This window comes from Amblyomma maculatum, chromosome 1 (genome assembly GCF_055883805.1).
Source record: "Amblyomma maculatum isolate TAMU_Amacu chromosome 1, ASM5588380v1, whole genome shotgun sequence".
Taxonomy (NCBI): Eukaryota; Metazoa; Arthropoda; class Arachnida; order Ixodida; family Ixodidae; genus Amblyomma; species Amblyomma maculatum.
In genome coordinates, this window is record NC_139344.1 from 159,036,908 (window position 1) to 159,050,501 (window position 13,594).

Here is a 13,594-nt window from a genome sequence, read left to right on the forward strand (position 1 = left end):
CCCCCCCCCCTCCCTCCGCGGCCACAACCTTCACAAAGGGCTGGTTTTGGAAAAAGGTAGTTTTCGGATAAATGCAGAGACCACAATCCTACGGCCTTGACCGTCGCCCAGTCGTCGTGGCAAGCTAAGGTCGAAAATAAGTTTGACCTGAAGCCACATGGGTGCGCATTGAGCGTTGTGAAAATAAACGCGGGTACAGGAACAAACGGATACGTGCATGCTCCATGTGGCGCCAGAGGCACCAGGTAGAGCTCGCGGTGGAGTAAAAAAAAAAAAAGAAATCCATTGTCGCAATGTGATACCTTCGTCCTTTTCCTCGCTACACATCCCAAGTGCAAGGCCGACAGCGAACGTACCCGATGACACCTAAAGGCTTAATGACCCCGCTATGGGTCGCCGTCGGACCGAGGATAGGAAGCCGGCCAAGCCGTATACCTTCCGTCCCCTTTGCGCGCCAGTCTGCTGTCGAGGGGAAGCAGAGCTGCGAGACGGTCTGGCGTGGGAAAGGAGCCAGGAGAGCAGCTTGGTCACGTTATTCATTTGGTGCGGGACAGCGCAGTGGAATGGAGAAGCGTCTCAGTCGTGGCCACCCGCTTCGTGCATCGCGTTGACCTACCGCTGTAAGCGCCGAAAACCCCGAGGGCGCGATGAGTTGTTAGGACCAGCTTTGCGAGGCGCCACCAATTAGTCCGGTGAGACGTCAAAGAGGGTGACAAGGGTGGCGCCAGCCGTCGCGCGCAGCAGCTGTCGGGAGTTAGCCCGTGTCATTGCCGTCGAAAAGCTGAAACGCTGGTTCCTTGTGTGCGCTGGTGCCTCCCCAGATGGCCATTGTGACCGCGGGAGCGTCTGGATACCTCACGGAGGCCTTGACTATGTTCCCTGTACCTTGACTTGAAAGTGGTAAAAAAAAAAAAAAAAAAAGGTTGGGGATGGATGAATACTTGACCTCGTCGAGGTCGCTCCTCTCCACTTCTCAAGACTGGATGAACATTTTTCAGCCTCGTTGAAGTCTTCTTCGTGTTGGTGGCGGTTTTATAAATTTAATAAACGCAAACGAAATGAGATGGTAGGTTCCGGCAACTGCAAATTATATCGACTATCTGAAGTACCTTAGTTGTGAGCGGCGGAAATAAAGGGGTAAAAGAGAAATGCAGATAAGGGGGATAACGAGAAAGAATAAGGAAGTCACTGTGTATGACTATGTAGAAGACCATATTCACACACATATCTACACAAATGAAGAAGAAAAGTTCCAGTATCTAGGCACAGTTTCGCACAACGCGCGGTCATCGTCTCTATATACACAAAAGTACACACGGGATACTCCCGTCACTGTGTATCACGCGCGTAGTGTACGCAGAAGTATCGCCCAGTGATCTGTTCCACCGTGTAAGTATACTCGAGTATCTACTAAAATGCAATAAAATTAAATTTTATTTGCTTGCCACAATAGGGGGGGGGGGGGGGGGGGTAATAAAGTGAATATAGTGAATATGCATAAGGAGGTTCCAAGGTAATGTAACCACGAACAAAATTTTCTATGCTAGCAATGTGTTAAATAAAAAAGCAAGCAGTAAGATGCAACGTCCAGGCACAAAACAATAAAGTATTAGTTGTGATCATTACACCACGGTTGCAATTAAACAAGGACCCCCTTGATTTGTTTTTCAAGAAGTTATAAATGCAATATTTCATTGGAAAGAGCAACTCGCTTCTGCGCTATCTGAAAAGTGCAATATAAGTATTCCATTTTTAGAATGAATCTGAGGCAGAAGTAAATTACGGCGAGGTTCAATACATGTAATGTTACAGTTTAACAACAACTGGCGGGAAAATATATATCGAAGGATGCGATGTTACGTAAACTCTAAAGAATAGTACACTAAAGTTAAAAATAGAGTTGTGGCAAAGGAAAAATGTTGAGGCGGAGGAATACAGAAAAAGAAGACGAAAATAGTGGAGCGAGATGAATAGTACGTATAGCTAGTTTTTGAAGCCTGTGTAATGGTGCAAGGGGAATGTTTCCTAAAGATAATACAAAGTAATACCAATTGTTCATAAATAATGCATAGAATGCAAAGTAATTGACTTCTGTATAATAAAGTAACTTCTAGCTTTAACCATTTGAAGCAGCAAATTAAATAAATTGAAGGAAAACTATTTTTCCCTCCATTAGGCTACATATTACACATATACATTCTAAAGCCGGTATAAAACCTTTTTAGTGCCGCTAATGTTTGAGAAATCGCCGAATGCTGTGAATTAGCAACTGTTAGCATTTGGTAGATCGAGGGCCTGAACCAAACTCGGAAGCCTCTTTGCCAAGTAGTGCGCGCGGGACACGAACTCTCCGTGCGTGCTACCTAGGACGTATGCTGCCGGACACCCCATCCGGCAGCTTGTGCAATGTGGCGCACGCGCGATCTATCGCGACGCTACGTGCGCGCGGCTATGCATATACAGCCTCGTGACTGTATTATAAATAATCTCAGTAGCCACTCGCGCGCGGACACTTGCGTGCGAGTGACGCGAACTCGTTCACTTTTTGTATTTTGTAAATAACGTACAAAGCTCGCTGCCCTTTCTTGATATCGCTCCCCTCTGTACTTCCCCTCGCTATCCTCTCCCCAGCCGGGCGCAGCTCGGGTGCATCAGGTTTTAGATAGCAGTTACCGCGGCCAGCAAACTCTTTTCCTTCTATTCTGATTATTAATTCAATAAACTACAACCACTACTGCACACAAGTGTTTGAGACGAGGTGGTGAAGGAACAGCGCAAGGGACAGGACACAATGACACGAGGAAACACGAACACAAGGCGCTGCGCTTCCTCGCGTCAACGTGTCCCGTCCCTAGCGCTGTTCCTCCCCCCCCCCCCCCCCCAACACACACACACACCATGCAAAATCAACTATACTTCGCCTCAAGATATCTGCAGCACTGCGAAAGGCAGAGGAGCCCTTACAATTGTGCTCCTAAGTGCCTCTCGCCCCTGCACATTAAAATAGAGAAATGCGCTCCTACTGTCACCCCCGCCAATTTGAGGGGCGAGAGGCGCGTAGGAACACAATTACCTATTGTAGTGCTCGTGATCCTAATTGTACCGGGGTGCCTCTGCCTTTCGAAGTGCTGCAAACATCTTGTGAGACGAAGTATAGCCCGCCAACTTGCTCTTATAAATTTCAGACCGGTACTTGTTCGACGCTGGCCGCAAGTCGCATATTTGTGCCCCGTTTGTCCTCACACATCCAGACACTATTACCGGAAAGCGCTGGCCTTGAGACGCATGCTGGCACCAAACTTCGCTTTTAAGCTCCATTTAGTAATTCATTTTGCCGCGAATTCATTACTCGAGGAAATAAAGGGTTAAGCAGGGAGCGTACACCCGGTTATACTTTTTGTTTTTTGCGAGCTAAAATAATCTGAGAGAGAAATTTTAAACTAGTGCCATCTAGAACACCAAGGTATATGGATGTTCTACAGTACAAAAGGATGGCTGAAAGTTTAAAGACGAGGCGAGATTTGTCTTCTCCTGATCGGTGAACAAAAACTTGAAGGCAGGTTTGGAGGCATTTACAGACGATGGTTAAAGGCGATCCCATGCCTCAGGCAAAATTGAAGTGAGCCTGTATTTATAGATGAATATTTTGAGATGAGAAGCATGCGAGTGGAGCGTTGTATCGTCTAAACACACACACACACACACACACACACACACACACACACACACACACACACACACACACACACACACACACACACACACACACACACACACACACACACACACACACACACACACACACACACACACACACACACACACACACACACACACACACACACACACACACACACACACACACACACACACACACACACACACACACACACACACACACACACACACACACACACACACACACACACACACACACACACACACACACACACACACACACACACACACACACACACACACACACACACACACACACACACACACACACACACACACACACACACACACACACACACACACACACACACACACACACACACACACACACACACACACACACACACACACACACACACACACACACACACACACACACACACACACACACACACACACACACACACACACACACACACACACACACACACACACACACACACACACACACACACACACACACACACACACACACACACACACACACACACACACACACACACACACACACACACACACACACACACACACACACACACACACACACACACACACACACACACACACACACACACACACACACACACACACACACACACACACACACACACACACACACACACACACACACACACACACACACACACACACACACACACACACACACACACACACACACACACACACACACACACACACACACACACACACACACACACACACACACACACACACACACACACACACACACACACACACACACACACACACACACACACACACACACACACACACACACACACACACACACACACACACACACACACACACACACACACACACACACACACACACACACACACACACACACACACACACACACACACACACACACACACACACACACACACACACACACACACACACACACACACACACACACACACACACACACACACACACACACACACACACACACACACACACACACACACACACACACACACACACACACACACACACACACACACACACACACACACACACACACACACACACACACACACACACACACACACACACACACACACACACACACACACACACACACACACACACACACACACACACACACACACACACACACACACACACACACACACACACACACACACACACACACACACACACACACACACACACACACACACACACACACACACACACACACACACACACACACACACACACACACACACACACACACACACACACACACACACACACACACACACACACACACACACACACACACACACACACACACACACACACACACACACACACACACACACACACACACACACACACACACACACACACACACACACACACACACACACACACACACACACACACACACACACACACACACACACACACACACACACACACACACACACACACACACACACACACACACACACACACACACACACACACACACACACACACACACACACACACACACACACACACCATTTCCAATAATTAGAACAAATTAGCAAATCGTTATTATAAGTCGAAAATAACAATGGGGACCTAACATTGAACCTTGTGGAAAGTCTGTGCTACTTCGTCTCTAACTTGACCTCTTTTTAGGCAGCTACACGGCAGACATGTAGACGCTACAAACCTTGCACAAGCAGTTCTATTTCATTTTATTTGGCAGCACCCTACCTGCTTTTGCGCGTACTGGCTGGCCATGTAAGTGTGCCACACACTCAAGGAACTTTCCTTTCAGTGCAATGCTGCGTTGCTCACCACCGTTCAACTAATGCCGTCTAATTATGCACTATATTTCTTGTACTGCACAAGACTGCCGATACAGTGAAATCAAGAGTGCAATGAGTGACGAGCAGACGTAGAGCAACCGCTGCTTGGTGTGATTGTGCCACAACAACCAAGCAGCCGGGCAGAAGAAAGGACTGCGCTGTGTTTCTTTGCCGCGTGAGTAGGCTGTACCGTGTCTTGGTAGCGGATCATCGAACATGTTCCGCCTAATACTAACACCATCCCCCTATCCTTCCTCACTCCAACCCATAAGAAAAATCTCCCTGCTTCGTACTGGTATACCGCAAAAACTTGCGCGTTGGCGTTACTGAACAGTTTATGTAGGAGCAGCGCGACAGCCTATCACACGGCGCTGTCATCTTGCTGCTCACGAGAGTCATGATGCAAATGTATCGTCACAGAGGCGTGCGAGTTTAAACACTATGGAAATTAGTTTACAGCCTGTTCAAAGAGGTGCTAGCAGTTAACCAGCGGGCGAGTGCGAAACAGTTCCATATGAAGAGCTTCTGGTGTGACTTGTGAGGGGTAGGGGAATAGGTTTTAAAAATTAGGGAGAGCTACCAACAGAGGCTACCTTAAAGCGCTCAGAATGCCGCTGGGCAACAACCACATATATAAAACTTCTTTACGCAGCATTGTGGTGCGAGGGCTGGCCACTTGCGAGCACCGAGGAAAGAGGCACCGTCCAGTGGTAGTCTTGCTTGCGAACAGCTCTACAAATTCATACTCGGATGACTGCCCTGGCATTGCGTTCGCCTATTAGCCCCGAGAGCGAAAACTGGCGCCGCTGCGATCGCCGCAGTCTGACGTCACGGCAAGGACTCCGCCAGCCGGGCTGCTGCTCCTCCCGGCCGATGCCGGCTCCTTTCGTTCGTTTTCGCTCGCGAATAATCATGATGGTGACTTATTGCTCAGTGCGCAGTGAAACTCACTGAAGAAAGCCGGTGTAAGCTTCCACTTTACCCAAAGTTGTTCAAAATGAAGGAGGTTAGATTGATAAAGTTAAGAATGGGGAAGCAACCGTCGGCATTGCCACTAGTGTGCAGTAAGCACTTCAAAAAGGAAGACTGTGTAGCCGGTGTACAAGATACTAGGTGAGCCGTACGTGTAGCGACGCTTTTACGGGCTGTTTTTCAACTAGTCTTTTTTTTTTTAATTATTAGTGTACAAGAACAAAACTATTGCCAGACGCTGTTCCATCCGTCAACATTCACGTGCGTCCTAGCGATGCAAGGCGATCGCTCCCGGGATCGACGAAGCGGCGGCGTAAGTAAATTAGCCATTGCTCAAACTTTCATTTCCTCGATCTTTGTGTCAGTGAGTGCTCAGACATTTTGCTCAGTAGCGGAATGTCCAAGCTGAATCAACTGTGACCCTGCTTAAGTTTTTGTTTAAAATGTGTCTCGCGGCAGTGGTGTTCTCGTGTTCATTCATGCCGCGAAATTTGACACAGTCCGCACAGCTGTGCTGGTCTTTTTGTTTGAATGCTGATATTTTGCAAATTTTCCAAGACATGGGGCGCAGATTCAATGCAACGCGTCCCTAAAAACAGCACTTCAGTAACGGTTGTGATAAAGAATGTTTTTTTTTTTTTTTTTTTTTTTCGGGCTCCGTGTAGCCCTGGCTTAGCTACGTCTCAGACTTGTGTGCTATGCAACAAGCGTAGCTTTAAAGTGCACGTGATGTGCAGCTGCTCTGCGCTTTTCTGAGGTAATGCCCAAACTTCGTTAAGGCCTTGTTTCAGTGTTTTTTGAGGTTGTAGCCTGAATTTCTCTATCTGATTCCAGGTGAAAGAGGCGTTCCCGCAAAGTCGTACCAGTTCTGCGCACACGCAGAGGCTTTGACAACACACAAGAATGGGGACAGTAGTGAAAATTCGAGCGCCGTTCCAATGGACGATGCTGCACAACTAGAAGAGGAGGTGGAAGTTATAGATTGAGACGGTATGTCTACCTATGGATACGCTATGCGGCCACTATTCCTTTGTGATTTCACATTGACGTGAATGATTTTTATCAAGCATTCAGGAAAAAGAAAAACATTTATATATCCCGCATTGTCTTTAGTTCTGACCATGAAACTGAAATACATGAGTAAGCTAGAATGGTGATAAATTATCGGCTTTTGCTTCCTCAGCACTACTGTTGATCAAAACAAACAATTAATACCTTAAACAATCTCTATATTACTGCAGTAAATTCGAGTGTAGAGCTTGTTACAACATAAAAATGAAGTAATAAAATCAAGTCATCCGTAGATACACGAGGAATATTCTTTTATCTAGCCACGTCACCAAATGTACATGAAAATACTGCATTTCAACCTTATCACTCTAAGCATAATGTTACCCTAAGAACAGAGAAGGACTGACCTGTTTAAACAAGACCCATTTTTCATCCTCTTCACGTACGGATTCAATGAGCCGTTTGTAGTATTTAACAAAACGAAAAAGTTTTCAATGCGTGACGGAAATTTAGTGATATCTCTGTATCTGTAAAGAGTGGTTTAGATGGCATAATAATTCTGTCGTTTTTTTTTTCTCAAGGACCAACACACAGCGCTAACCAACGCACAGGAAGTTCTGAAGGTATGTAATACAGTTTTATACACTGTTTGCCTGTTTCACCTGCAGCTGTTTTTTTTTTTTTTTTTTTTTTTTGACAGAGTTTGCGCTTTTCTCTTTTCAGGAGTTACCGTGAAGGTTCAGAAGCTTTTCAAAGACGCTGGGATTCAGCTCAGCGCGAATGACATCTTCAAGCAAAAACAGCTAATAACAGTTGCAAAAATCATTGATGAAAGTGGTTTCTCTGCTTCACTAAGGCAGCGACTTGTTTCGCACGCTTTGTCCACGTAGGAATTTATGCTCCTCAGGGAAAGGGAGACTGGAAAGAAATTTGCAAATTAGCAGTGCCCCCAAGACATCTCATACGCGCACGGCTGCGGCGCAATAGGCAGAGGCGAACAGAATGACGGAAATGTTTACGACGACACGGTTAATAACTCATATTTCTGGCCATCAAAATGCACGTTGCTCTTGGCAAATCATGCGTAATTGCTTCTCAAAAATGCTCGACAAGTAAGATGATTCTAATAAAGTTTTAATCAGTAGCCTCTTTTAAATAAATATCCGTGCACAAATTTCACAGCGCGCAGTCCATGATGCGCGCTCTAAGCAACGTCCACAGCAAAACGGTACAAATTTATCGCGTCGCAGGCATATAGACCTATCTTCATGGTTGTATTACATTCGTAATACAATCATGAAGATAGTGACTCCACGCACATCATCAGTTTCAAGGGACGACGCACGAAAGACTCCTGCCGCGGCGATGGCACCAGCTGCGCCCGTTGCGGCGAGCGCTCGGGCAGTCGCGAGACTTGCGCTCACCGCGACGAGCCCATGTTTCGTGTTTTGAAAGCAAGAGGAATCATTATTAAATACTTTTTTTTCCTGACACTCGATCGGTGCTGTCTGCGTTGTTCATAATGTTGTTGTTATGAGAACAACCGAGGCAGCAGACTCGAAGCTACGCGGCAACCCGGAGAAGCCAGAGCGATCGGCGCAGGCAGTCCTTGCCGTGACGTCACGTCGGGCTGACCGCCAGAGGGCGCCACTCAAACTTCTCGGGGCTAATAGTGACTGCGAGGTTTCCGTCAAGGATGGTACAGATTTCTAGCACAAATATCCTTCTTCATTCAGGCAAGATTTTCATTGTTAGCGTGAAATATGCTCAGTGCAGTTCCTAACGACACCCCTATCCTACCATTTTTCTCTTCCTGTCAGAATATCTAATTGTGCCCCGCTCCTTTGCTCCGTAACTTTGCATGCTAAAAGTGCCCAACCCGGATATGGCGGGGATCCCTGTTGTCCCAGAAAGAGGTCCTGTTGCCGTGAACAGCAAGCCTTATCGAAGTCACTACAGCATCATCGTTTGAGCCGGTCTATATGTTGTCCGACGAAGAGATGAGTAAAAACGTGACTGAACGGCAATGCATTTCGAACTTTGTTTAGCTAAAAGAAAATTGTTATTTTCATTTTAGCCGTTAGCATGATGCGTAATCATTTAGCTATAGCCCTCGCGTTGTTATAGCAGAATAACGTCAAACCATGCCGAAGACTCTCGCATCATCGAGCGACCATACCAGCTTTGAAGTTTTCATTATATTTATAGGCGCTTTTCAGGGCTCTTTTGAACTCACTGAACCATGACTTAACCCGAGTGTCTAAACCTTCCGCGTGGATATATTCATATATGCAGTGTTCAGCCTGGCATGAGTCAGCTGTCGCTAAGAAAAGAACTGCAGCAGGTTTTCGGAGTAAATTGTGGGCGTTATTTTTGGAGATCACGCAGAGCCAGCCAGGTGGGGCGCTTCAAATCATACGAAATTAATTATTTCTCAATTTTGAAGCAATTTTTCTAGTTCTCGGCTCGAGTTGCAAATTGTGTCGTGTTATAAAACGAACTGAACTTCCACAATGCACAGGTTAATCGGGTGTGACATTGTTAAGCGCATGAAATACGTCTTCAAGAGTAACCGGAATGGAATGCGACCGTTTAAAAGCAGACTGCAACCTGGCGGTGCCTCACGACTATCATCAGTTGTAAAAAAAAATATAAAATACTCCTATTTGTGTGACACAATAAACCCGCACTGGATGACATGGTGACCCAGACAAGCCGCGTTTGTGGAAAAAGTATTCCGTTAGTCTCGGTATATTTAGTATCTGTAGCGAGAGGCAGAGGTGTAACAAAATATAGAGGAGATGAAAAGATTAAAGAAACAGCAACAGCTCATTCAAGCAAAAGTACCAGCAAAGAAGCCCCCGCGAGTAGCATCCCGAGCTGAGATGCGCGCACAGCAGAGCAGGGTCTGACCCGTTTCCTAGAAGGATTATGGCCCGCAGCTTTCACGCGGTTTGGGCTCACAAGCGGCACATTGTACAAGTGGCGGACGAGCGCGGCGACTAGCTTTAAACGAGGACGCCTAGGGAAGATCTTGAGCCAGGATGATGGGCGGAAAAAAGCGGGGCTATGCGGCACTTACGACGGTCATTTGGGAAGCCCTGCGCTCGCCGCCCAGCGCGGCCACACGGGGAGCTGATCAGCTTGCCATTGTGACACCTTAACTGGAAACGATCGGCGCTCCGCGTCGGTGCGAGTGGGGCGGCCGTTGAGCACAAAGAAACCGAGGGGCGTGGAACAAGAGCCCGACTGCGCGGTAGCCGAGTTGGACACGTGTACCCTCCCCACTAGACCAAAAAAAAAAGACATACTCTGTGTCACACTTTTAGCTGCTTCTACGGAAAACGGCACGTGTTTCTTGTTGAAAGCGAACGACAACAGGTGCTTAATGTTTGCAGATGCACAAGAAGCGTTTGTTGCGATCTACTTTTGGTAGTACAGGTAACGGAGAAGACCGTGGTCTTTAGTGAAAGCAGATATTTCGAATTGATCGCCCTCAACACGCTTGCACGTCATTTCCGCATTCTCACTGCCAGCAAAACAAGAGAAGACAAAACTTACCAACCATATTACAGGAGGCAAGTGTCTGAGAGAAAGCGGTTCGTAATTACTAAGTGTTCTTGCTGGTTACACCACCCACTCAACCGGCCTATGACACTGTTATTACAGGAGATTTACTCAATTTGCCGCCGGTCACGGTGCCGTTGGCACATTGAGTTCTGTTTATATCAGTGTCGTACATTTAAATAAGTGTCCATCCATTTTCTCCATTTTGGTTCTGCTTGCACATCAGAGGTGCGAAAATGCCTACCCACTATTCCCGGAGCACCTGTATCTACCTTTAGCTCGGCTAACGTTAAGACAGAAATAACACGCAACAAAAAGATCTGTTACATTATACTCGTCCTGTTTTGCGTCAGGCAAAGAGGAAACTCGTCATTTCCGAAATAAGCCAGCAGGCAAAGCGTATGATAACGATGGTCGTTCACGATTCATTCGAGAAGGGCGACGCCGGCAACGCCAGGTAACGTGAAGTGATCGCTAGCGTCACATGACCTACGGAGAAGAACCGCTCAGCGTACGTCAATGGGTCTCTTTCGCCTTCAAAGGTGGCATCCCGTGACCCGAGGGGTCTGACGCGTGAAGTAGGCGGAGCAGCATTTCCAACTGTTCCCCCTCCTCATCATCCCGACATCCCCGAGAGCAAATGGGGACCACCACGAAGGGCGGGACCCTCTCCACTTCTCGTATGGCCAGCATCACACGACCACCGAGGAGGTATCGTGTGCTGGCTGCTGTTCATTGAGCCGCCGGCTACGACGACCTGCGCGCCCAAGCTTCCGGCCTTATCTCATTGAAGTTGCAGTTACTTCCAGATGCTCCGGATGGTGGAAACAATACACTCTGCCTCTGTACCTTGGGCCCCCGTGAGACAACGTGGCGCCGCAGACCCTGCCTCACGGCAGCGAAGTCCCGTAGGCCGCTCACTCGTCCATTCGGACTTCCAAGCGGCTGTGCGGAGGCAAGCTCGTGCCGAGGTGCTCCAGTCATGGGTGTCGTTACATACATACTCTCGGTGCTCACACTGTTCGTCTTTAATGCAACTGCATGGTAAGTGCCATTTTCTTTTTTTCTTTCATTAATGATTAGACATGTCACAGCCTGAAATTATTGCCATTTTGGAGCACATGATGCCTTGTATTTTTGCACTTCTATTTGACAAAGATACCAATGGGACATCTTTGTCAAATAAAGTTGAATTATCGTAAATGGTGGCAGTGCCGGGCGCGACGGCATGTCATCAAAGGGAAATTCGGTACTGACAGAACTTTTCTTGAGTGCGCTGCTTTTACGTGCGGGAAGTCGATAGCTGGAAGATTGATATACTCAAAATGACCTCAGCCCATTTGTGAAGGGTGACAAGAGCCGCGCTTACTCAACAAAAGTTCTGTATATAGTATTCACATCTGCGGAAGTATGCGCGCTAGCTTTGTGATGTTGGTCGTAAATTACGCGCAATTGCTGAAGCGTCAATACCAGTTATCCGGATTGAAACCGAAGGAAGTCAACGAAAGTTGATAGCCAGAAATAAAGGAGAAAGGAGAGCAATCTTGGACCACAAGTCACGTGACAGCTGCATCTTTATCAAGCCTGTTACTCTTCTTTTTTTTTTTTTTTCGCAGACTGACGTTTTCGCACTCATTTTCTCTCTTCCCCCTCCCCCGCCTTTTTTTTTTTTGCCATTGCCATAAAAGACCTCAAAAGCCTCTTTGAAGTATCCGCTCGCACCCGACATAAAAAGATATAAAAGAATGCTGAGCGTCATCTCGACCGTACACTATGCTCTTCAATGCTTAATAATTGCAGATAATCGTCCCTCGTAATGTTTTCTTTGTTTTCTGTTCGGTGATCGAAAAAATTATACGAACTTTATTTTTTTCCTGTCTAATATAACCCGTTTAAATGCATTGACGCGGACCAGTAAGACAGGCATTTTCCAGTAAACACGTTCGAGAAAGGTAGATAGTTCGCGCCACTCACCTCTCATCTCGTAGTGCTCCGTTTCGCATCACCTAAGAGAAAGCCGCAGTCACGAGAAAAAAAGAAAAAACTGGGTGCGGGCAAGTAGCGCGAAAGCAGTAATACTTCCTGTGACTTTACTTGCGCATTCCTGTTCCCGTACATGTACTTTGCGCCTTTCTTAATCACCAGTCTCTTAATTTGTACCTACAATACCTAATTCAAATTCATTGTCATGTAGCCGTAAGCTGCCGCACTGCGTGAAAGACTATACCACCTAGAAAAATTTGAAAGCCCCACTTGGACCAAGCTGTACTACCGTGCCTGCATGACCTAGGGGGTAAAGTGTCCGGCTTGGCATCCAAGAGTATCGTACGTAGTACTGGATTCCTATCTCAAAGAAGCCGCCCGAGTTGACGGTTCCTATCAGCTCAGGTGCATCACGTGTCCTCATGACGTCACACAACCCGCGAACCATCAGTGCCTTGCCGTGTCACTTGCCAACTACCACCTCCCAG

At 47.0% G+C, this 13,594-nt stretch overlaps 1 long non-coding RNA gene across 2 annotated transcripts; it reads left to right on the plus strand.

The window, feature by feature from the left end:
* The first annotated feature begins 6,533 nt into the window (after positions 1–6,533).
* Positions 6,534–8,360, plus strand: LOC146204736 (uncharacterized). 2 transcript variants are annotated; one of them, XR_014702883.1, is made up of 5 exons: positions 6,534–6,686; positions 6,756–6,858; positions 7,380–7,535; positions 8,138–8,179; positions 8,280–8,360. It is a non-coding gene; the product is annotated as an uncharacterized LOC146204736 (long non-coding RNA). The 2 variants fall into 2 exon arrangements; XR_014702882.1 differs by having other exon boundaries at positions 6,756–7,535.
* Positions 8,361–13,594: the final 5,234 nt, after the last annotated feature.